The sequence below is a fragment of the Oreochromis aureus genome, linkage group 12 (genome assembly GCF_013358895.1).
Source record: "Oreochromis aureus strain Israel breed Guangdong linkage group 12, ZZ_aureus, whole genome shotgun sequence".
Taxonomy (NCBI): domain Eukaryota; kingdom Metazoa; phylum Chordata; class Actinopteri; order Cichliformes; family Cichlidae; genus Oreochromis; species Oreochromis aureus.
Window position 1 is genome coordinate 30200975 of NC_052953.1, and position 24765 is coordinate 30225739.

General features: G+C 40.4%; 2 long non-coding RNA genes across 3 annotated transcripts; one reads left to right on the top strand and one right to left on the bottom strand.

The window, feature by feature from the left end:
- Positions 1-16117: 16117 nt before the first annotated feature.
- Positions 16118-16768, top strand: LOC120442978. Its single transcript, XR_005615036.1, has 3 exons — positions 16118-16195; positions 16527-16592; positions 16692-16768. It is a non-coding gene; the product is annotated as an uncharacterized LOC120442978 (long non-coding RNA).
- A 619-nt stretch (positions 16769-17387) lies between these two features.
- LOC120442995 lies at positions 17388-23353 on the bottom strand. Of its 2 annotated transcripts, XR_005615049.1 has the most exons (8): positions 23311-23353; positions 23131-23187; positions 22538-22694; positions 22400-22453; positions 22190-22253; positions 22021-22093; positions 21865-21927; positions 17388-21776 (listed from the first exon to the last, which is right to left on the bottom strand). It is a non-coding gene; the product is annotated as an uncharacterized LOC120442995 (long non-coding RNA). The 2 variants fall into 2 exon arrangements; XR_005615048.1 differs by having other exon boundaries at positions 22190-22453.
- Between the last annotated feature and the right edge of the window lie 1412 nt (positions 23354-24765).

A 24765-nucleotide genomic window follows, 5' to 3' on the forward strand; every position in this document is an offset into this window, starting at 1 on the left:
ACTTTGACTCTTTCAGGTGCTGATTTCTGGATGGTCCTCACTCTGTCCTTTTGCTATAAACTTACCAACTATCTAAATGTTTCCATGTTCTCAGCTTCAACCAGTCACATGTGCCTCCAGGACTCAAACCTCATTTCAGCTGGCAGCTTACTAAGGAGTCATGACACGTGAGAACCGCAAATCAGTTTCACTTAACCATCCAGACCAAGGGTCTTCAGCATACCAACAAGAGCACAAATCTGCAGCACAAAATTCTGAAAAGTCCCAACATCCCCACGACGGATATCTGGTGCATCCATGACACTTACAATCTTTCTGTGAGTTTAACTGGTGGGGCTGACCGAATTTCTCAGATAGAGCTTCCACAGTGTCATGATAAGGGGGTTGGAGAATTAAGGTATGTAGGGTATAGGGATATTTTGCTGCTATAATCATCATTACTATTTCATTAATAACAGTATTGATATTATATTCATATGTTCAAATATATTGGCACCCAATTAATTGGTCTTTAGTACAGGTCCAGTAAGAACCACTTTAAACTGTGGAGTTGAATCTATAACCCGAAATGCTTTTGAATGCTTTTATAATCTTAAATGTTTATATGCAGACTGCATTGTGAAAGAAAGTATACTCTGTGCCAAAATAAGACAGGAAATTACATGTTTGCAGGGCATGCTTTCTGCAGAAGTGAAACCAAAAGCAGAGTCTGAGTGCAAGTTATTTTGAGCAGGTTATTTGTATTATCTTTTATGTATCTATATCTTTTGATTAAGCTTTTAGTAGAGGTTCTTGATTGAAACAGTTGTTTAATACATTTTACATATAAGTCAAGATCATTACACACAGGATCGCCTCAGCCTGGTTGCCTAAGCCGAGGTCAATTAAAGTGCAGAGCGAAGGCCACACACGCACACGCGCACGCGCACACGCGCACACGCACGCGCACGCGCCACACACACACACACACACACACACACACAGATAGGGGGTTTATTTTGTAGGTGATAGTTTAAGCACGTTTTGCTAGGGTTGCAGTTTTTGTGTTGGTGTAAGTGACTGTTTGATGAAGAAGCAGGTGCACGATGCGAGAGCTCAGCTGGCTTGCGGGAAAACACCGGGGAGAAGATGGAAGCCAGTGTCCTTCAATTGTGTCACAAGTTGTCAAATAGAACATTTGTGGTTTTGAGTTTACGTATCATGTATTGTATTTGTTGACGCAAGAGGGGGCGTTCAAATACCCCGATGCATAAAAACTGTATTTTGAAGTTTGGAGACGAGATCTGATGCTGTTTGTACACAGTGGAACATCTCCCATGAGTGTGTTTCATTAAAATCATCGTTTGACTCCACCTGGCAGGGTCAGTGTGTTATTCCGATTTCCTCCATCTCTCTCTCCTTAAAATGAACCTTAACAGGTATCAGCTACTGTGAAGAGTAGAAATATTTTACTGCTAGTATTTGCTGCTATTTTTATAATCATCATTACCATTTCATTATTAATAGTGATATTGCATTCAGATGCATTCAGATGTTCAAATATATTGGTATCATATTAGTCTTTATTACAGGTCCAGTAAGAACCACGTTAACTGCAGACTGCAGGGACAGGAAATATATTCTGTGCAAAAGGGAGACAGGAAACGCCATGCTTTGCAAAAGTGAAACCAAAAGCAGAGTCAGATTGTAAGGTGTTTTGAGCAGGCTGTTTTATTATGCATTTATATCTCTGATTAAGCTTTGATTAAGTTTTAAGTAGTGGTATTAGATTGAAACATTTGTTTTATACATTTTACATAGAAGTTAAGATCACCACACAGGATGGCCTTAGCTTGGTTGTTTAAATTGAGGTCAACTAAGGTGCAGAGAGCATATGCACACCCTGTGGTTGCATAGACATACACATACACACACACTGTTAGGGTGTAGGTGAAAGTTGAGCATGCTTCCTGATGAAGATCCACGATGCGAGAGCTGAGCTGGCTTACGGGAAACCACTGGGGAGAGGATGGAGGCCAGTGTACTTTGAAGGTGTCTCAAGTTGTCAAATAGAACATTTGTAGTTTTGAAGCTGATGTCCTGACACAATGAGGGGGCGTCACAAAATATACTCTGATGCATATAAAACTGTATTTTGAAGTCTTTTGGCCAGAGATGTGATACTGTGATACTGTGCAGTGCTCATCTCTCCGCACGTGTGTCATTAAATTGTTGACTCCACCCGACAGGCTCAGGGTGTGTTATTCCTATATCTCACACTTCTCTCTCCTCAAAATGAATCTTAACACTAACCTGTTTGTTCCATGTAAGTTACAAGAAATGTAAGCTGTGTTTAAAGTGCCAGTGGAAAACTGGGACATATGGGCTTCTACTATATCCCTGAATTTTATTTAAAAATTTGTTTATTTTTTGTTAAATAAACAGAACAGCTTATGACTCCATGATTACACAAATAAATTCACGATTTAGAGACTCGTGTAGCACATGAAGGTTAATATATAGTTCAAACAGGATGCTGCTACATGATGGACATTCTGGGAAACCAGTCAGTGTGAAGCTGCAGATGTGAGAACACCAGTGTCAGACATCCTCATGGATCATCCTCTGTATATAGATGGTATAAAACAATATTGACAGTCTAAATCTTTTATAGTGTCTAAGGTGCTAAGTAACGTTTTGTAACCAATACTAATGTAGACCTTGTCCAGATCATATGGAAAAGCTCCATCTGACTCCGATTTCCATTGCTGTTATCAGGGAATGCTGAAAAGTAAAGTTTTTTTACTTAAACAGTTGGTATGCATGCAAACTGAAAGTTGGGAAAATGTAAGCTGCTTTAAAGTTATCAAATGCTGGTCAGCAATATAGTTTTAAGAATTATTCCCAAGTTTTAATAAGAGTTTGGCTGTTGTTCCTGAACTACCAGCATATTGTCATGAGAAGTGAGACACAGTCATGTGAATGCAGGGGGGGGGATTTTATTGGTTCTAAGCAAAACAAAATCCAAATGAATCCTATTATGTGCTTAAAGACAAACTGCAGCATGTTCATGGATAGAACCTGGTCCGTGCTCTACATACGACTTATTTAACAAGTCACAAATACACAATAGTGGCAGGACAAATTAAAAGTTTTACAGTCTATTATCGGGGGCAATGGGGCTGCTCTGACTTCCAGAGTGGGAAATCTGAGTTCACGGGACTTCAGATTCAAATTATGACCGGGAACGTGGAAATTCTGACTTCTTTTTCAGGAACACAGCAGAGCAAAAAGGAGGAGGCCAAGCAAAGTGTTTAAACTGTATAAACAGACATGTCTGCTTTCTGATGTACGAGAGCAAGATACTAAACTTACAGGAGACAACCAGAATAAAGCATCACACAATTACTGGCCCCACCACCCCTAATACAAACTGATACCCAAAACATTAATGAACTGTAGTGTTCATAAGGCTCATTAACAAGTACCGTGTCATTTCTCTCTACTTTTATGTGTGAGGCACAAATTCTGCATTCATACTTAACATTCATGACTGTGGCCAGTACAGAAAGAACCGGCGAACACTTGTGTCTCTGCTGCACACCATGACAATGCACCCATTTGGATATAATTAACCGGCCTCACAGAAAATGGCTCCAAAATGCACAAAAAATGTGATTGGAACCCACAATAGAAAATAACAAAAAATTAATTCAAAGCTGTGCTACTGACAGGTCTGGCTGTGCACTGAATAACAGTGTCAGATAAGGTTCAGATAATATTGATGTAAATACTAAACCTCCACGAGGGACACCAGCCGGCTTGCAGTTAAAAAAAATAAAATAAAAATCAAGGCTATACCTTCCAAAGTAAAAGTCTTGATGGAGAGGGTATTGAAATGAGTTAAAGTTGGATATCAGAAACTCCAAGCTTCATAAAAGACTATGATGCACTGATTCCTAGCTACGAAACACATTTTAAATTTGCAAGTCTCAATAATCTGCACAGAAATATAAAGAGGTTGATTTATGAGGCATGTTGTCTGTGTTTTATAGCATCAGATGTCCTGGATGAATGTTTTTGTTCAAGATGATAATGAAAATAACAATAACACATTTTATTTATAGGCAGCTTTAAAGACCCTCAAGGTCACTTTTTAGTACAACAAAATAAAAACCAAAGGTAAATGAAAAATAAAACAAGTATGAAAGATGAAAGTATGAAAGCAGGAATAAAAGCTAAAAAAGGTAATAATAGTCTAAGTATTAATCAGGATGAAGGGTATGCAATTTTGAATAGATGGGTTTTAAGGTTTAAAAGTGGAGAGTTTGTAGTCCAAAGATCTGGTGGAAGTGCATTCCAAAGTCTCGGGCAGAACCACTAAAGGCTCCGAGTCCCATGGAAGTCAGGCGAGCAGGTGGAACAGACAGAAGGGAAGCTGAAGAAGAGCGAAGTGTACCAGGGGGTGAGTACGTATGAAGAAGACAGATAAATATGGCGGAGCAAGGTTATGAAGCGCTTTGAAAATAAGACGAGTAGACGAGAGATTAAAGAATTACAGTAATCTAAATGAGATGTTACAAGAGCATCAACAAGTATGGTGGTACTGTTTGGAGTGAGTGAAGGACAAATAAATTTAAAAAGTTATTAAGAAGATGAAAATACGAAGACCAATTGTTAATTAGGAGGTTCAAAGGAAATTAAAATTGTTATCACCATGGCCTCATCCGGTCAGAATGCAAAGAACTCATCAATTTTAAGTCACTAACTTAAGAATAAAGGCTTAAACGCAGAAGACCAAATTAAACTCACCTCAGCTGCTGCCCCATGGGAGTGAAAAGAGTGAGCTGAAAGTGAGTGCAGTCCTTACAACAGTAACAAGAGGACAAGAAAGAAGAGCAGACTTTTGTATTGTTCAGTTACCCTTCTGACCCTCGAGCAGGACTAGAAGACGGCTGAAGCCATTCCTCGGACCCTCCAGCGGGAACTGAAGACAGCTGGACAAGCCCCTCAGACCCTCCAGCAGAGGCAGACACAGGATCAGCAGGTATGAAGACCTCTCGCAAAGCAGATGGCTGAGCTGCAGGCTGAGCAGGAAGCTGAGCTGAAAGCTGTTGTGGACGTAAAGTTGGTGTTGATGCTGGTTCTCCTGAGGCTCTAGAACATGGGCTAACCAGCTGGATGGGCTCACCAGTGCCTCTAGCAAAATCAGACACAGGTGCAGGCTCCTGCTGGACACCAGCCGTTCCCACCCGAGACATTGGGGACGGTCCTTTAAATTCACAGGCTGTACAGATTCCGTTACTTCCAGGGGTCCAGAGTCAGATGAGGTCAGGAACTTAACCTCTGGGAAGCCCTGGGGAATATTAGAGTCTCTGGAAAAGCCAGTTTTTTAAACAACAGAAACAGTCTTTGAGGATGCAGACTTGGAGCCAGCATCTGCTGTATGTATTATTACATTCCTGGGCTTGGAAGGAGCATGAAAAAAGTCTTTAAAGTCCATGGAGCCAGAAAATATGGTCTCTGCATTTACAATTTCAAATACGACAAAACCTGAGTTAGCTGTCATAGAGTTTATAGACTCAGGAATGACTGACACAGGGTCCAGGCTCGGAAGGAGCAGAAAGAACACAGACTTTTGTATCTCTTTGTCCAGGCAGAGCACAAGATAAACAGTCCTTTAAGTCCATCAGGTGGGAAATTTCAGCCTGAGAAAACACAGTCTCTGAAATTGTAATTTCTGGGTCACACACCTAGCACTCAAAGGAGAGACACCAGAGAAAGCCCACCCTGCTCGCAGCTCATCCCCAGTTTAAATAGCCTCAGAGGTGATTGCTGACTGGATGCAGGTGGCAAACGAGGCTAATCAAGAGCAGCTGTGTCCTGGGGAGAGAGGAGAGTGAAAGAGAGACAGAGGGGTGGAGCAAGTTAGGAAGAGGCGGAGAGAAAAACCACACCCACACAAGGGCAGTTTCAGGAGGCCCAGCTAGGGCCGTAACACCCGGGAACTGATCGATACTTCTCTTCAGGACAATCCAGCCACTGATTACATAGTTTGTCCACAGAAAGAATGATTTTCACACGGAGCTCTTCAGATGGGGCGAGCACTTTTGGGTCCATTGTGTGGTTGCATCGTTCTGTCACGATACAGCTGTGCGGCAGGCAGGATGTAGACCATAATGCAGGACTCAAACTCAAAGGGTTAACTGAAGGAGGCTGCTTTATTGCACTTGCAAAACACCATGAAAAAACACTTGCAAAAAACAAACTGAAACTCGAAACTAAATACTAAACACCAAGAAACAGAACAAGGGATTCTCTTTTTGCGGCAACATTTAATGTCCACATAATTCACTTACCCTGATTTTTTCTAAAATGTGCCAAATATGCACAACAAAGTAATTAATTATATGTGTTTGCCATTATTTAAACATATATGAAATGCATTTCAAATATTATTTTTTTTATTTTACACACCTTTTTGGTGACACACGCTCAATTTCATTGTGTCCCATAGTGCCGTAATCAACTTCCTCCAGAAGTATATGTCATATATATCTATATATATCTATATATATATATACACACATATATATAGATACACAGATAGACAGATAGATAGATATAGATAGATATAGATAGATATAGATATAGATCTGTTGTTCAGAAACAACAGATCAACAGCTTTGGCATTGATAGATTTAGTGGAAGAGATAACAGAATGTATGTATAATAAGAAGTATGCATTAGAAGGTTTTTTTAGATTAAAAAAAACATTTCATACTGTCAATCATAAAATTCTAATAAAAAAACTGAAAAAGTACGGGTTTAGGGTAGTGATGTGACGTTCTGTATCGAGGCTTCGAAGCGTGTGTCGAGTAATGGAGGGGGCGTTTCCGCGAAGCGCGTATCGAGGCTTGCTTCATTTATGGGAGGAGTTGAAAATGATGACGTCCGAAGCCTCGTTGCCTGGCTGTACCACGTGACTGGTTCATGAAGCGGTTCGAACTTTGCCGCGAGCTATGACAGCGATATAAACCCCTCAGACTTCATTCAAAATGTGGGTGTTTGATGGAGAGTTGCGGTTAGTGAGAGTTTGGAGAAAGTTTGGAGGTTTATGAGAGTGAGGAGAGAAAGTCAGGAGAGAATGGAGCCAGCTAAGAAGAGGAGGATGTCCTCCCCTGTGTGGGAACATTTTGATCTTATTCCTCCGAACAAGGTATGTACATTTCTACAGATGATGTATTTTCATAATACTTATGGTGCAATACAATTTATGTTAAGCTGTCTTTACTTTTGTACAAGGTGAAGTGTTTGCTATGTGTCAGGGAGCTGGGATATAACAACAACACCTCATCCATGCTCAGGCACTACAGAGCTTTCCATGAGAATAAGGGGAACACCGATTGTGGAGCAAGACCAGGTGAGCCATCAAATGCCATGATAATATAGCATGCAGTAGTGTTACTAAATGATAGAACAATATTATACAACTGTAATAAGTTACGTGTGTGATATTTATATTTGTGCTTTGTTTTTATTGTCTTTCCTCAGGCGAACAATCTCCAATAGATGAAGACCTGGTTAGCATGATGATTGAGGACCCCCAGCCATTTAGCATTGTGGAGGACAAAAGAATTAAAAGATATGTTAAATCATTAAATCCTAGCTATGTCCTCCCCACTAAAAAGGTCATAAAAGCAGTGAAACTTTAGTTTTTACAGAATAAAATGTGAAGAGGCAGGATTGGACTGATTCTTATATAGCGCTTTTCTACTCTCCCGGAGTACTCAAAGCGCTCTATACAACATGCTTCATTCACCCATTCACACCCACTCGTACAAGCACTTCTAAACACAGTGCAAACTAACCTGCATTCACACACATTCGTACTCCGATGAACGCATCGGAGGGCAATTTGGGGTTAGCATCTTGCCCAAGGATACTTGGCATGCAGATCGGGGAAGCCAAGAATCGAACCACCGACCTTCCGATCAGTAGCTGATCTGCTCTACCACCTGAGCCACAGCCACCCCTTTAAGCATTTCCAAATGATCATTTTCCACACACTGCCAGTATAAATATACACAGTATACTGCCATCACTACAATATACATGTTTTACACACTCCTTTTGTTGTTGACATTTACAGGCTGTGTGCAAAATGCCACACTCTTCAAATTCATGGCAACTAATATTTTTACGTCCACTAGATGTCCTACTAGAGCAAATGAAGCTTCACGAAGCTTTGCGCTGGGGTGAACCAATTGGATCAAAAGCTTCAGTGCTTCATGAAGCTTCATCTGCCCATCACTAGTTTAGGGGACTGGATAAAAAGTTATGTAATGAATAGGCAACAATATGTACAAATAAACTGGGTGGCTGGAGTGGCACCGGGGTCTACTGAAGTGGCTTCGACGACCAACATCGTTTCCTACATATTGCAGATGAGAGACAAACTGGAAACATACAGAGAAAAGGTTAGAGACCATATGCAGAAGGCGCAGCAAAAGCAAAAGGTATGGTATGACAAGCATGCCTGTGAGAGAGAACTAAAGACTGGTCAAAAAGTTTTAGTACTTTTGCCTACTGGACCAAGTAAGCTGCTGGCTAAGTGGCAAGGACCTTATACTGTGGCCAGAAAAACCGGCCCAGTGACATATGAGGTAATTTGTCCAGACAGACACAAATCAAAGCAACTGCTACATGTAAACTTGTTAAAAGAGTATCATGAAAGAAATGCCCCGGAACCAGTTGTAAAGCAAATCCTGATGGTACGGGATGTTCAGCCTGAAGACAGTGGCATTTTGGAGGTTGGAGAAGTTGAGATGAGTCCATTCAGAGACATGCCCAAATCTGAAGACCCTCCTGAACATCTGACTGAAGATCAGTGGCATCAGTTGAATGAGGTGAGGCAATCTTTTCCATCTTTGTTCTCAGACAAACCGGGCCGAACAGATGCCATAACACACAACATCATCTTGAAAGACACAAAACCTGTTCGTCTTAAGCCTTACAGGATCCCAGAACGGATGATGGGACCGTTGAGGAAGGAGGTTCAGATGATGCTGGAACTCGGAGTGATTGAGCCGTCAAGGAGTGAATGGTCAAACCCCATTGTACTTGTTCCAAAGAAATACTCCCCTCAACTACGGTTTTGTTCTGACATGAGAAAGCTAAATAGTATTTCCTGTTTTGATTCTTATCCAATGCCACGGATTGATGAGCTACTGGAAAGACTAGGAAAGGCTAGATACATTACAACCTTAGATTTGTGTAAGGGTTACTGGCAAGTGCCTTTGGAGCCGTCCTGTAAAGAATACACAGCCTTCCAAATTCCAGGAATGGGCTTATTTCAGTACACTGTGTTGCCCTTTGGTCTTCATGGGGCACCTGCAACTTTTCAAAGGTTGATGGACATTATCCTTGATGGTTGTTTCAAGTTTGCAGCTGCCTACCTGGATGACGTGGTGATTTACAGTGAGTCTTGGGAGGAACACCTGCAGCATCTAAAGGTTGTGATGGCGAAGATCCAGAAGGCTGGTTTGACTCTGAATGTGAGTAAGTGTGCCTGGGCACAAGAAGAAGTGAAGTATCTAGGATACATTGTTGGCCATGGACAAATAAAGCCGCAAGTTGAAAAGGTAAAGGCTATACAAACAATTCCCAGACCTAAAACCAAGAAGCGAGTGAGGTCGTTTCTGGGCTTGGTTGACTGGTTTCGGAGGTTTATTCCCCATTTCTCAACCTTGGCAGCCCCTCTTACAGATCTCACGAGAAAACACACTTCTAAAGTGATGTGGAATGACGACTGTGAACATGCCTTCCAATCTTTAAAGAGACAGATTTCTGAAGCACCTGTTTTGCAAAGCCCGGATTTTTCCAAACCATTTGTTGTGCAGGTAGATGCCTCTAATGTTGGACTTGGAGCAGTGCTGGCACAGGGAGAAGCTGGTGAAGAGAAACCTGTGCTTTTCTTAAGTAAGAAGCTGTTTGACAGGGAAAAAAACTATTCCACAGTGGAAAAAGAAGGACTGGCAATTAAATGGGCAATTGATTCATTGAAATATTATCTCCTTGGAAGAGAGTTTATTCTTCAGACAGATCACAGACCCCTGGTGTGGATGCACTCTAAACAACATCAAAATGCGAGGATACTGCGCTGGTGCCTAGCCCTCCAGCCATACCAGTTCACCATCCAGCATTGTTCGGGTAAAGGGAGCAGGAAATGGATTGGGGGCCATTTTGCGAAGTTGCTATCTGTATATGCATGATATTGGCATGAGATAATAAAGCAATTACTTCAGTTAAGACAGTGTGAAGTCTAATGTTTCCCTCACTGCATCTCTCGGCGTAACATATAAATCTGGATCCGAAAATGTTTATTATGTATATAAATGATATTTGCCAAGTATCGAAGATTCAAAAGTTTGTAATATTTGCAGATGACACAAATATATTTTGTTCAGGTGTGGAATTGCCACAGGTTTTGGAGGTGATCACACAGGAATTAAAGATATTAAAGAAGTGGTTTGATATAAATAAATTATCATTAAATCTAGATAAAACCAAATTTATGTTATTTGGAAACCATAAGAAAAATATCAAAGTAAAAATATGTGTTGACAATGTATATTTAGAAAGAGTAAATGAAATAAAATTTCTTGGCGTGATCATTGACCACACCATCATTGTTAGGGGGAAATTGGAAAGGAGGCATTGCCGTCCTGGGAAAAACAAAGCAAATCTTGGATCAGAAAGCACTGCACATATTATACTGTGCTTCACTACTACCATATATGAGCTATTGTGTAGAGGTCTGGGGAAACACATACAGAAGTAATACACAAACAATAATGCAGAAAAGGACCATTACAGTAATAAATAATGCGGGGTACAAATGCCCTCTTTATCAAAATGCAAACTATAACATTCCAAGACTTGGTGAAGGTTAAAACAGCGCAAATAATATATAAAGCAGGAAAGTAAAGTAAAATATAAAAAACAAATTTTAAACAAATATAAGAATGAAGAAAACGGGGTTAAACCAGGACGGTAATTGAAGTGATGTTTTGGTTTGGTGAAACTATATTGTGATGTTTTTTTGTTTTGTTTTGCTATTGTTCCATTCATTTGTTTGTTTAATTTAAGACTAAAAAAAAAATTAAATGAATGAGATGTACAATTTGAGGGGGTAGGGGCAAATAAGTGTATACATTCTCTCTTGCTCTTGACGAAGGCGGTCGCACTTTTTGCCTCTCCTCCTCTCCCTTAGCTTCCCTGCTTAGCCTCTTGTGTCCTTGTCTAGTCTTGTGTTTTTTGTATTACTTTTCCCTGGAACACTCTCTCACAGTCTGTTCTCTAAAACCTAAAAGAGGAATTATGGATTTGATCAACTGGTCCCTGAATGCATACGAGTTGTTTGCACTAAAGTAAAAACCACCATCACTTCATGCGGATACCCCTTCGGCGCCAGCTGCGGTCTCAAGGCTGAAGCTGAACAACAACACCCTGATACGGACTGTGTTTAGACTGTTCTTCCCATTCTATGCATCCCCCCTCCCCCTCCAAACGCCTTCGACCCCTCCAATGCAGACGGTGGATCAAGGAGACCAGCACTTATGCTGCAGGCCCGGATGTACTGTCTACACTGGCTGTCTCTCACCCTTTACCCATCCCTGTTGCTTGTCATGTGTTTCTTTGGTGTATTAAGAGTTTTTTCATGTGCTATGTGCTGAGGTGTTTTTTTCTGTTCTCAAACTGATCTCCCTGTTGGAGCTCAGTCTGGGGGGAGTTATTTTTTTTCTCCTTATCTTTCCTCATGTTGTGCTTTTTCCATGTTATACCCCTCTGACCTGTCTTCCCCATGTGATGTCTGTGTAATGTATTGTCGGAGGGGTAAGACGGCACTGGCAAGGCTGACAGCCTTAACCCAATTTCCCTCGGGATGAATAAAGTATGATCAATCAATCAATCAATCAATCAATACTTCTGCCTACTCCTTTTCAAACAAAAGAATGGAATGATGTTATGTAATGATGGTGAATGTACATGTTTGAAATAAAAATGAACTGAACTGAAATAAATATGACCAGTCTTTGGATAAATAGTACTGCGACCACGTTTTGTACTTCTCTCGTGCATCGATGAGGTACATTCTCACAATTCAGTAAGCGCTGGATTAATGTTACTGCTGTTCACAAAAGAGGAGATGTGAGTTAATTTTGTGTGATAACTGCCAATGGAAACTGTTTTAAGGTTCTTTAATTCTGTTATTATCGATTGCATTAAGTTGTCATATATGAAGAGTGAGAGGTGTATGGTCACTAGTGTTGATTAAGTTGTTTTATAATATTAATGCAAAATGTGTTCACTGCCCTGTGCAGGTTGGTCTTTTTGTTGGAGTCTAAAATTTTGCGAGTGAGACCAGTAAATTCACCTGCAGCGAGAATTCAGGATCCCCAGCTGCGATGCAGGAGGGTTTCCAGCCTACTTAGAGGTGACAGACGCGTTACTTCTTGACAGATAAGCTTATGAGATCTCAAAACAATACACTACCCGGGTAGTACTACTAACATTAACACTATCCACACACACTTCACACACCTGAACTGAAAAGACTGAAAAGAACTCTGAACTGAGTACACAGACTGACAAACATGGACTATTGGAATTTTCTCATTGTGAATTGTTGAATGACTATTTATGGTTTTGTTTAAATGTTAACTGTGTGTCACTTGCTCCTTAGTTGATTCCTAGAGAACATAAGCCCAAGATCCTAACTTCCTCTACATTCTGTAGTGGTAAAGTATCATGTGTTACAACTAGGTTTTTAGCATCACGCTGAGACAGGATATTCCTCATTCCAGAGATATTGCACAAATGGAAGAAAGCAGCCCTACATATTTGTTTAATATGTGCATTGAAGGACATATCCTGGTCAAAAATTACTCCAAAATTACTTTCCTGCAACCAGGATAGAAATTACTAGCCAGGGAGACGTGGCTAGTCGTTGCTCCATTATTTATTCCAATTCAAACCCATGCAGTCTTTTGTTACTTTATAGTATTACAACTGTGTATTTACTTTTTCTAAAAATAGCTCACATTATTATGATGATGAAGCTTTATTTGTCACTTGCAGTTGCCTGCAGCAAAATTGGACCCCTTCCGACCATACATACATTACACAAACATCACATTGGGGAGACAGGTCAGAACAGGGAGCTTACAGAAAAACAGTGAAATGTACAACACAATAGGGGAGGGGAGGAGAAAAAAGAACTCTACTCAGACTGAGCTCCTGGTAGGGGATCAGTATGAGAACAGAAAACAAAAATTCCTCAGCACAAAAAGCACATGAATCTTCACACTGTAACACCATGAAAACACATGACAAGCAACAGGGATGGGTAAATGTGGTGAGAGTTCGCCGGTGTAGACAGCAGCATGATTCCACGCTGGCCCAATCAATCGCCATCTGCATCGGGTGGGTGCAACCATCGGAGGCGTTTGGAGGGGGGTGAGTGTACATCTGCGTCAGTGTGTGTGTGTGTGTGTGTGTGTGTGTATTCTGTTCAACTTGAGAGTGTCCTTTCACCCGGTTAAGCAAAGTCAACAGTTCTCATCCGACGCAGGTGTCCTTGAAGGATAGGATCAGAGAGAATTTGTTGTTCAGGAGCCAAATGAGCAAAGGAGATGATTGTTTGGGTTAATGTGAACAACTGCATGCAATTTTACAGTTGGTCTAATGTCCATCACTGGTCACTTGGTCTGTCAATTTCCCATTACAGAGCTGTGAGCTTCTCTAAGATCTTATCCATATTGCGTTCAATAAACACAGTGTGAGTACTCAGGGATTGCCCATCGTCAATCACATCGGCCAGCCTTGTGGGACCGCTTTCTTTGTTCTACAATAAGCCAGGTTCAAGCCAGCTCCGATCAGCCAGAACTCTGTTATCATGGTTCCGAATGGGTAGATCTTGTTCAATGTCCACTACTGAGAGTGTCGCCAGACACGACGCAACTGACCATTAAGTATCCGACAGCAAGGGGCTCTGCAGGACAATCAGGCTCTCCCGAGCCCAGGCTTCTCATCAAAAATAGGGTGTTAATTTCATTAAGGGACCAGTTGATCAAATTCATAATTCTTTAAGTTTTAGAGAACAAGACTGAGAGGGTTAGAAAGTTACACAAGAATAGACAAGGACATGAGAAGCCAAGCAGGAAAGATAGGAGAAGGGAGAGGGAAAAGATGCAACTGCTTCCATCAAGAGCGAGATAGGATTTCACATATTCTCAATACGTGTTCTGTTAACAGATAGACAAAGTGAATCAACATATTCCACTGTCATAGACAAAGCCAATTTTCCTATGAAACTCGCTTCAAAATGAATGCTAAAAAGATAAATCTATGAATTTCGAAAGATTCCGAAAGAATGGTATAATCACCACCATCTTGATATGTGCACTGAATTTAAGTAAATACTTTATGGCAGAAAACAACCAACTAAAACAACACACTATAAAGGTGGAGCCGATCAGTAACATTGCAGAACATTGAATTTAGTAGACTAAACAATGTTTCTGTGCTTTCAGTTTCTCGCCTTAATAACTAATCTATTCAATATATCGGGTGTGACTGCTTTTATTTTCTATTTCTGGCACAATACTAGCCTGCAAGCAGGAAAGAAATGATAAGGCAGGGAATACCTCACCGTTATGAGAAAACAGTGCTGAGCATACTTCTGACTACTAACAAAGGGCCAAGCCATGGTCTCACACCGCCACCTACTGGTACAAAAATGGAGCATCAGCTACAAGTATCTCAGACTAGTTATCAGATCTATAGTTAAAACTAGTTAATTTAGAGAATTTTCAAAAGAAAATATCACTGACATTTAAAGTTTCTTCATAAATTCTTATTTTCTTCATACATTCTTATATATTTCTATACTGTGTATTGTGTATTTTGCTGTACAGTTATTTTATTTTAAACTTTAATTCATAAATATTTTATCCTATTCTTTCCCAGTTAAATTTGCCCTTCATTCTAATTTGTGTTGTACAGTTATTTTATTTTCAACAAACTCATATATATATTTTATTTTATTCCTTCCTAGTTAAATTTACCCTTTTTAATTTTCATATTTATTTCCTATCTTATTCATAGCCTTTTCTTTAGGTCACTAGCAGTTGTATAAGCATTTCACTGCATATCGTACTGTGTATGACCGTGTATGTGACAAATAAAATTTGAATTTGAATTTGAGTAAAATAGCTTAAATATAAGTTAATTCACATAAATGTGATTAGATGTTAGTGGCTATCACACATACACATTCATACTGTTGCTCGTTGATTAGATAACTCTATGGCTGCTGTCAATATACAGGCGAAGCTTACGGATTATGCAGCAAACTTTGTAAGTTGCAACATTAAGTCTATGAATCGCCCTGATAAGCGCAAAACGGTGCTTACACAACTCAAAAATCTGATCTCTCTTTTCCGCACGGGACTCACCTTTATATAGCAGATCAATATAGATTGAAGACTGGTTGGGTTGGCCAAATACTCTATTCCAACTTTAAATCTAAGACAGAGGGGTGGTCATCCTTATTGGTTAAAAACATCCCATTTGCTGTATCAACCATTTTATCTGATCCTATGGGCCCTTGTATTATTGTGGTTGGCCAACTTTATGGACTCCAACTGATTTAAGCCGACATTTAGGCCCCCAACTGGGATGATGAAACCTTCATTGTCTATTTATTCTCATGAATTCTGGATATGACAACACACAATCTCATTTTAGCTGGAGGTACAAACTGTGTGCTCTCTAACCTAGACAGAAGCTCAATAAGGATACTCACTAAATCAAAATCGGCGGAAACAATTAAAACAATCCTATTGTGTTGTTGATATTTGGAGTTTTCATAAAACTTCATCAAGGGCATGCTCCGACTATGCTCGTATCCACAAAACGTTCTATTGGATAAATTAATTTGCCACTGATAAATGTGCTCTTCCACTTACTGACACTTGCTATCTGTTGTTATTTCAGATCATCCCCCCACCCCCCCATTGATGAGACGGGGGATGGATACCTCACAGCCCTCCGCCTCTGGGAGTGGCCCTTTCTACTAAGGAGGCAAGAGGTGGCCAGGAGTCTGTCAGCGAGTTCTGCATGTCCTGGTGACCCTCCACCTGTTTCACAGGTGGGTGCAGCCTGATCTATCTAGTGAAAGTCTAGACAGACCAGACCAACCACACAGACACTTCCTACCTGATCTGAAGACAAAAGCAGAGTATGCAATATGTGGGACAAACACACACACACACACTCACAGATCAGGGGAAAGAGAGAAGAAATGGCAAAAGTGAGAATATCTCTCACACACACACACACACACACACACACAACAGAGAGGGAAGAGATAGAGAAATTGGCAAATGTGAGATCATGCTAAGCAGCTTGAACTGAAAGTGACTGGAAATGTTTACGTTTGATCAGCCACCCATCCATTCTCTGCTGTGTTTCTTTTTCAGTGTCACAGGGGAACTCGAGCCTATCCCAGCTATCTTAGGGCGAGAAGCAGGGTACACCCTCCACAGGTCACCAGTCTGTTGCAGGGCTAACACATAGACACAGAAAACCATTCGCACCTATGGGCAATTAAGACTCTTCAATTAACCTATTGCCACTAACTGCAGGTCGTTGGACTGTGGCAGGAAGCCGGAGTACAAGGAAAGAACCCACGCAAAAACAGGAAAAACATGCAAACTCCACACAGAACGACGATAGAGCTGAACTCAAGACCTTCTTCCTGTGCGGTAACGGTACTAACCACTGTGCTTCCCACAGGTGAGCAACCGTCTCCCAGAAATTTATACAAGTTCAATTACTTTTTTTTTTCAAGCTGCTTACATTACATGACTTTATGTTTTTGTAAACACCCACCCTTCCACATTGTCCGGGGAACACTGGCTGGCTGTTTATATTTCGAGAGACAGACAGTTATTTTTATGATAGTTTTGGCAATTCCCGAGATAGCTTTACCCCGGCGATAAAGACGTTTGTTCTAAAAAAAATAAAATAAAATAATAATAAAAAAAAAAAACTGTTCCAGTATTTTAATATCGGTAAAACAAGTGCAGAACGACATCTCCATCACATGCAGACAATATTGTGTATCTTTTTTATTTCATATACAACATGCTGTATCTTATTCACATCGGCTTAACATGTATGGTACTAATTTTATTTGTAATGATGCTATGGTGTGTCGTTTTGTCAACATACAACCTGTTGCTCTATGCCACGATTATGTGTGTGCGCAACGTGGATACTGATATGTACTAATGAGAATAATGAAACTATAAGAGCATGATTTAATCAAGTCAGCATTATTTATTATCAATAAATGTATATTATACATTCACATCATAGCCATTTTAGCTGAAATAAAAGAAAATTCAATATTTTGGCAGTAATAAGTGAAAAACAACCAACAAACATTTTAGCAGAAAAAAAAAAACAAACAAAAAAAACAAAAAACATCCAACAAACATTTTTCGCAGAATAAAAGAAAAACCCCCCCCCCCCCAACATTCTAATCATAAAAAAGGCTCTGAATTCAACAATCCAGTTATTTTATTTAATATACTAAGCCTCGACGGTCCGCTCCATGTATTCTTTCCAGCCAATAGGTCTCCAACCCTCAGAAATGTTGTGTGTAGTTGTCACTGGTTTAATCAGATTATAAATGCGAGAATGCGGGATGGTGCGTTTATCAACAACAATTTCACCTTTGTCATTGTAAGAAATCAAGTCTGGCGAGCGGTTCAGCACTGATAAAATAAGCTCTCCATTCCTGATGGTTCCTGCATGCTGCTGCTGCTCTAATAAGTCCAACTGATGTTGGGGTACCAAAAACATCTTTTGCACATGCTCCATGTTCACCTGTTCGCTATCAGACTGGTTACGAAAAGGTTTTCAAAGTTTTGATCTTTTTGTCAGTGATCAGTCTGATTATTGGGGTTTTTTTTTTGGTTGTTTGTACTAATGATCTGCCTTGCAGTACGTTAAAGGCTATCTCACAATGCATTAATGAAATCTATGTTTGCATTACTAATAATAAGTCTGCGCAGGCTAGGGGATGACTTGTATATCAGTGCCAACAGAGAGATTCCCCTGCATGCGCAATGCCATCCTTTCACCTCTTCCGTGTTTTTTGCTTTGGGATATAAACTACAGGATGGTCTGACAGTAAATTGGTTCCATTTATCTCTGGGGTTAAACAAAATTAGGTAAGTTAGTGTTCAAGGAAATGGTTCTACTGGATTTTCCTTGAATAAAACAAATTCTGAACTAGATATATACAACTCAAATTCCTATGATGCACATATTTCATGAACACATTTTGTACTTGTACATTATTAGCGGCATCATTCATTAAATTATCTATAATTAGCAAATTGTTCTTGTCTGTAGGTAGGCATACCACAAAGTTAATGTCTCTTATCTGAAGAAAATGGTTATATAGCGGCTACATCCATCCATCCATCCATCCATCGTGAAATAATCCTGGAAGCATTTTCAACAGCGTTTTTGACCCCATCTTTTTATCACGTCTGATAGTATCAGATACAGATACTCGGTGCGTGTATGATGTCTGATTGGCTACAAACACATGGACTAATCCTTTCAAGGAGTCGTGGGTGACAACTTTTGAGTTTAGCACATTGAGTTTTACACCTTTACATTTAACCTGTGTGTCTTGACCTGCAACGTGTGATATGCATAGCATTTTGGCCCTGCGGACACAAATTCGACTATCGACTAAATCGGCATCCCCCTCTCTAGAATCTAGTTCACCTGTGAGATCCCTGAGGAAGGGTCCTAGAGGCGGCATCCAGACGCCAGGGCGTGCTGTGAAAGTGACACTGCCCGTGTCACAATACAACACGCGCTGCTGTAGCTTGTACAGCAAATCATACAGCATCAGTCTAGTGTGCAGTGGTCATGGCATCCACAAAGACATTAACATCCTTCACACGGGCTGCTCTACCACCAGCATGGCACCACTGCACCATGGTGACATCATCAGAGATGAAACAAAACTGACGCATGTCGTACTGGTCACTAAATATTAACTGGCTGAATCTAGAAGGGTCCGTGATTAACTCAGATGAATGTTTGCCCTCATGCTGAAATGCGCCCATAACAAGTTTAGCAGAAGTTTGTTACAGTTTCTAACAGCTTTATCTACACATCTCTTGGTCGAGTCTAGCATTATTCCCTCCTCATAACACTTGTCAGTGTACTTCTGCTGGTCATCAGGAGTTTTACCATGTTCTGGATAGCCTGAAGCCTCCTGTTTAAGTTTTAAAAAGGCTTTAAACAATGTGTCTCTCTTATTGGGGAAAATGCCGCACCTCATCAATAGAAACAATCCTGTATCCTTTCTCAAGAGCTTTTTCAAGCTCAAACGACACCCAGGTGCCCGACAACATCCTCTCACTGTCAGTGTGCAGGCATGCTGTCTGCTGGTTCTGCTTTTCAGAACACATGCTACAGAGTGGGAACATCAGTTTGTTCTGTAGGAAAGGACTGGGTGAAACAGACCTCTAGGTGGGAGTACTGAGCATTTAACAAAGCTGAAATAATTTTCCAGCCTGTCAAAGTTGTTGTAAATGATGTGCGGGTGCCTGACAGGATCATCTTTTAGACTGCACTGTGGGATAGAGGCTGGTAAAATCATAGTAAAATATTTTTTCATAACAAGTAGTCTTGTGGTACAGTTTCATGGTGTTGGTGCACACTCCAAAGACGGCATCTCGAGGGTTCAGGTGTTCTGGCTTTCTGTATGTGCGCATGAATGTCATAACTGCGGGGACTGTCTACTTCAATGCCTCCCATTCACACTCCCACATCACAACCACGTTCACACTGTGTTGTGATCTCAACGCATTCACTTTATCACAAAACGCTTGATGCAGCAGTCCATAGGATGCCTTGCTGACAGGTTTAACCCCATGGTGAAAACACCCTGCAAATTCACAAGCCGTATTGTTTGTGGGGTGAAAACCATCCACAAAATATGGACCAACTCTGTTCAGCTCCTCGGAGCACGTGTTTTACCACTGTGTTGGTAGTGTGGGCTACATATTGAAGCCATTCAAAAGGGAAGTTAGAAAACATCTTATTCTGGTCAACATATGCACCATCATACATAAGAGCCAGCATGTCATCAACATCGTTAACACAGTAACGCCTCAATTCAGCATGGAAAATCAGAGGGAGACTGGGAGATTCTGGGAGACAGTCTGGTACCATTCCATAAATCTCACCACTTTCAGACATCGTGTCATAGCCGTAGAAGGAGGGGTCTGGGTATGGTCCCACATAATACTCATTACCTCTTGTATTAAATTTGTGTGACCCGTCTCCAGGACTTCAAAACCTAGAAGTAGTATGTAGTTATCAAAGCCAGGTGCGTTATGTGCTATGAACATGTACCCACAAAATTTTGGGTGTCTGTAATGCCTTTTGCATAGCACAAGTTGTTTGGGGCATTGTTTGGTATGTACAAATCTTTACCTTTCTTTGACAGTATGTTGTCATATGGTATGCGTGCCAGTCTTAAACAGGCACCACCGTTACTGTTCTGCGCTACTGTGACAAACTAATTCGTCATCACCTATAGAACCATCATTACTCTGCATGACCCGTCCTATTTCATCAAGAAAATTTCATTGTACTTATCTTCAGCATTTAAAACAGTTTGTACATCAGAAGCCAGGGAAGCGCCTCTGAAAACAACATTTGCCCGGCTGAAAGCCAGACACTGCCCTATCTATCTATGACATTGGCTACGCAATCTCTTACCCTCGCTGGTACCTGGTCTGGAATATCCACGCTTATGTCTCTCAAATCAATACGCTCACGCAATTCTCTTGCATTAGAAGCAGGTATGACTGTGTTTAACAAACCTGTGCAGGTTTGGTAAGGGCAGCTCTTGTCTGTGAAAGATTAACACATTGTCAGTGTTGGAGGGCTCATGCAGAAGGAATAGTGATCACATTAGAGGAATGGAGATGTACTGTGATGTGTGCAGGAGCAGCAGAAGCAGCATCAGATGGTGTGGCACGGGTTGCTTTCTCACAGACACGCATACTATTCAGTCTTCTGTGTAAAATATCATATTTCGTTATTATTTCTTCAGTCCTCTGATTAAATACCTCAAAGTCTAACCATCTAACAGGCTTAGCGGTACCATTACTGTGTTTGAATAACTTATTAAGAGGGTCCATGGCTAGGGCTTTAAAAGTCAGACATTAAAAATGCTTGTTGTTGCTTGTTGTTGTTGGTTAAGTTTAGCTTCTATCACATGTTATCGGCTGTTGGGTCACTAGAACTCTGGTCAGAAAGTTGAGCACCAGTGGTATTCATGCAGGTGTCATAAGACTCTGCTAGTTGAGAATCTGTTATACAACCTTCTTCTAAATCTATGCGTGTAACATCATCATCATTAATTCTAATGCACCTGGGTATGGTAGGTAAGAGATCTAAATTAAAGTCTGATACACTGTGCTCAAAAACATTGATAAAATCAGCAGGCACGCACTCACCCTGAGGTGACCAGTTGTTAAAAACAGGGGTCTAGCTCTCCACTATCACACACTGTCTGTATTGTAGTTGCTTGTTTTTTGTCTTCTTCCTGCTCTATACGGCGTAAATATTCCAGAAATGTCATGGGTTCGTCATCGTCATCATGCAGAGGGGTTCTGTGCTGGCTGTGCAGACAGACGTGTGTTAAAACATTATATATACGCACTACGTCATTTGAAAACAATATACACGTCTCTTTATGACTATACTTACCATTTCTCCAGTGTTATTCAGGTCGTGTCCGGTTCTCCACACGCATCGCACTCTGTCTTTGGCCTGTAGGTATAAAAACAAGGGGGGCAATAGATAATTTGTAGTTATTTAAACCCTTTTACAATCCGACACACATACAGACACTTGCATACACACCTGGCGTAAGGCTTGGTCTTACGACCACCGAGTCAGAACGTTTTTCTCGTCAGTTTATTACCAGAAAAACCTTCTGGTGCGCAAGTTGGAGAAAAGCACAGTTAATACATCATTTTAAAAAAACAAAACAAAAAAAACTTGTACTTAAACAACAACAAACTGTAAACACCTTGTGCTTGTTAGAGGGTCTTTAACGGGCCTTCTTTGTCTTTGACCTATAAAAGCAGGTGTTTCTGAAGAAACTCACAGACACATGCCATGTTACTATATGAAATAAAATTTGGCAGATGATTTCTTTAATATTAGACACACAGTACAAAGATACTTTTGTGTCAGAGGATGGCTGTCAGTATATTTTAAAAGACGTAAAAACACCAACCTTCCACCTGTAAAACGTCTCCTGTGTCGTTCTTACACCTTCCTAAAAATCAAGCTTTTGTTTTGGAAAAGAAAATAGATTGAATATCGTATACTGATACACATTTATAAAATACAATAATAGCAGTGTTTTCCTTACTATTTATGAAGTCTGTTAAAAAAAAGACCAGTGTTAGCCTTGCTGATTGGTAGAATGCACTGGTCCACTGCAGGTACTGAGAAAAAAATGCAGCGGCTCTGAGCTGTGCCTTATATAGGAGAGGTAAACTGTGATAACTCTTGAGGGGTAGGTATTTCTAAAAAAGAAAAAAGAAAAAGTCTATATATATATTTATATATATTACTACTTTTATCACATGCACTAAGTGTTTCGCTAAGGAAATCACTGGTATCACTGCAATCAAGTTATCTTAAACACAGCAAATCAATTCACCATGAGCACCTATGAAAGGCCTAATTTCTATAAGGTATGAGCCCCAGCTCAGGGACTGCACATTGCCTGACTAATACTCCAATGGCCCAGTAAAAAGGAAAGGAAAAGGAAACCCAAACACCAAAAAAAAGTTTTAAAATTTGACCTGTACTCTAAAACAAACTAGGGAGAAAAGTGCAACAAAAGCAGAAAAAGAAAAGAAAAAAAAAGACACAATCGTCCTATAGGAGATAATACAATATAAATTAAATGCCAGTGCATACATTTCCTTTTTTATGTGAAATATATTAAATTCATACCTCCAGCTGACTGCTATGTTTGCTGCACAACTTGCTTAGTGTCTTCTTAGATCACCACTAAAAACATAAAATACAAAAATTGACTAAGAAAAAAGAAAACAGCCTGTACCTTTAATCTCCGCCATAGGGCAATACAACTACAGTGTGTAAATGGCAACTAAATCTTCTCAGACTCTTTACCTTTCCAAATCACGATTGTTCACCACCACTTGCAAAGGAGAAAAGAAGAGCGACTGCTGCTACTTCCTCTTTTATACCCTCCCTTTGATCCCCTGGGTCCTAAAGCCTTCCCCATTACGCGACTAGCACCAATAATAATAATAATTGGATTAAATCAACATTGCAATGCTTTCACTTTTACATCTTGCTGCATCTCTGCTAATTAAAACCTGCTGTTTAATAATAGGTTCATTGTCCTGATCTAAACGCATCTTATAGCAAAATGCAAAGTCTCTCACTACATTCATTAAAACTATGTGATGGATGTCAGTAGAACTTGGCAGCTGTGAGATCCCTCTATATTTGTTTTTACATTTGATCTGTTTTGCATACTGCACTGGTTTTGCCAATAAAAAAACGAAAGAAAAATAACTTTTTAAGCTTCAGTTGATGTGAGAGAGCTTGTGGTAGGCTTTCTGGGGATCCAATATTATATTGTTTTGATGCACAGACACACCTGTAGCAATCTTTGACTTTTTTTTTTTTCTTTTGCTTTCAGAACAAGCATGTTGCCTTCTGCTGTGCCAGGCAGGTGGATTTAGTTGTAAACGTCTTTAAAGTAGTGTTACTCATCCAGGAACCTTCAAGCAGCACGGTGCAAGAAACAGCTGTGACTGGCGCATGCGGGCACGTGTCAGTCGCTGATTATGGATTATTTGCTTTTCCTTTTGCAGGGTATGCTTTTCAGTTTTGTTTTGTTTGTTTTTTCAATTTTAATTTCACACCAAAATCGTGATCGAGATTAAGAATCGATGGATTTTTCAGCCCTAACACAGCAGCAATAACAGTGACACCCCAGGTGATAACGGTGAACTCTCTCACAAATATTCTTCAGAGGCCGGCTCTGCAGTAGATGGCGCCATTGCTGTGCTGCTGTGCACCTCCATCATTAACCCACAGAGTGCGGGCATCGGAGGCTGGGTCATATTCACTGTGATAGACAGCTATGGTAACAAGATATCTTTTTTCTGATGCAGCACTTCAGCCCTCCTTCAGAATAAAGTAACAATATCGCATCTTTTAAAAGGTAAAGTGAAAATTATCAACTCCAGAGAGACTGTCCCCACAACCACGAGCCCTGACCTGCTTCAGACATGTCCCAAAGACTAAAGGTGGAAGGAAGGTGGGCTGCTTATCTGCCATAATGCCATAAGACCTACATCTGTTTATTGTATGTAGGTCTAGTTAATCTGTGAGGTAAGAGAGGCGTTTTGAGGATGCCGCTGTGTTTCAGGCTGATGAAATGGGATCTTAAAATACCACAGTAACACTGCCTGCTTATTCCTTATTGTGTTGTCATTAGCACATACCTGTGTGCACTCAAGCAAGCTTTTTTCATATTTCAGCAGCAGTCTCTAAACAGTACTGGTTCTTCGTCATTTTCATGTCATGATGTTCCAAATGTTTCCAGTTTGT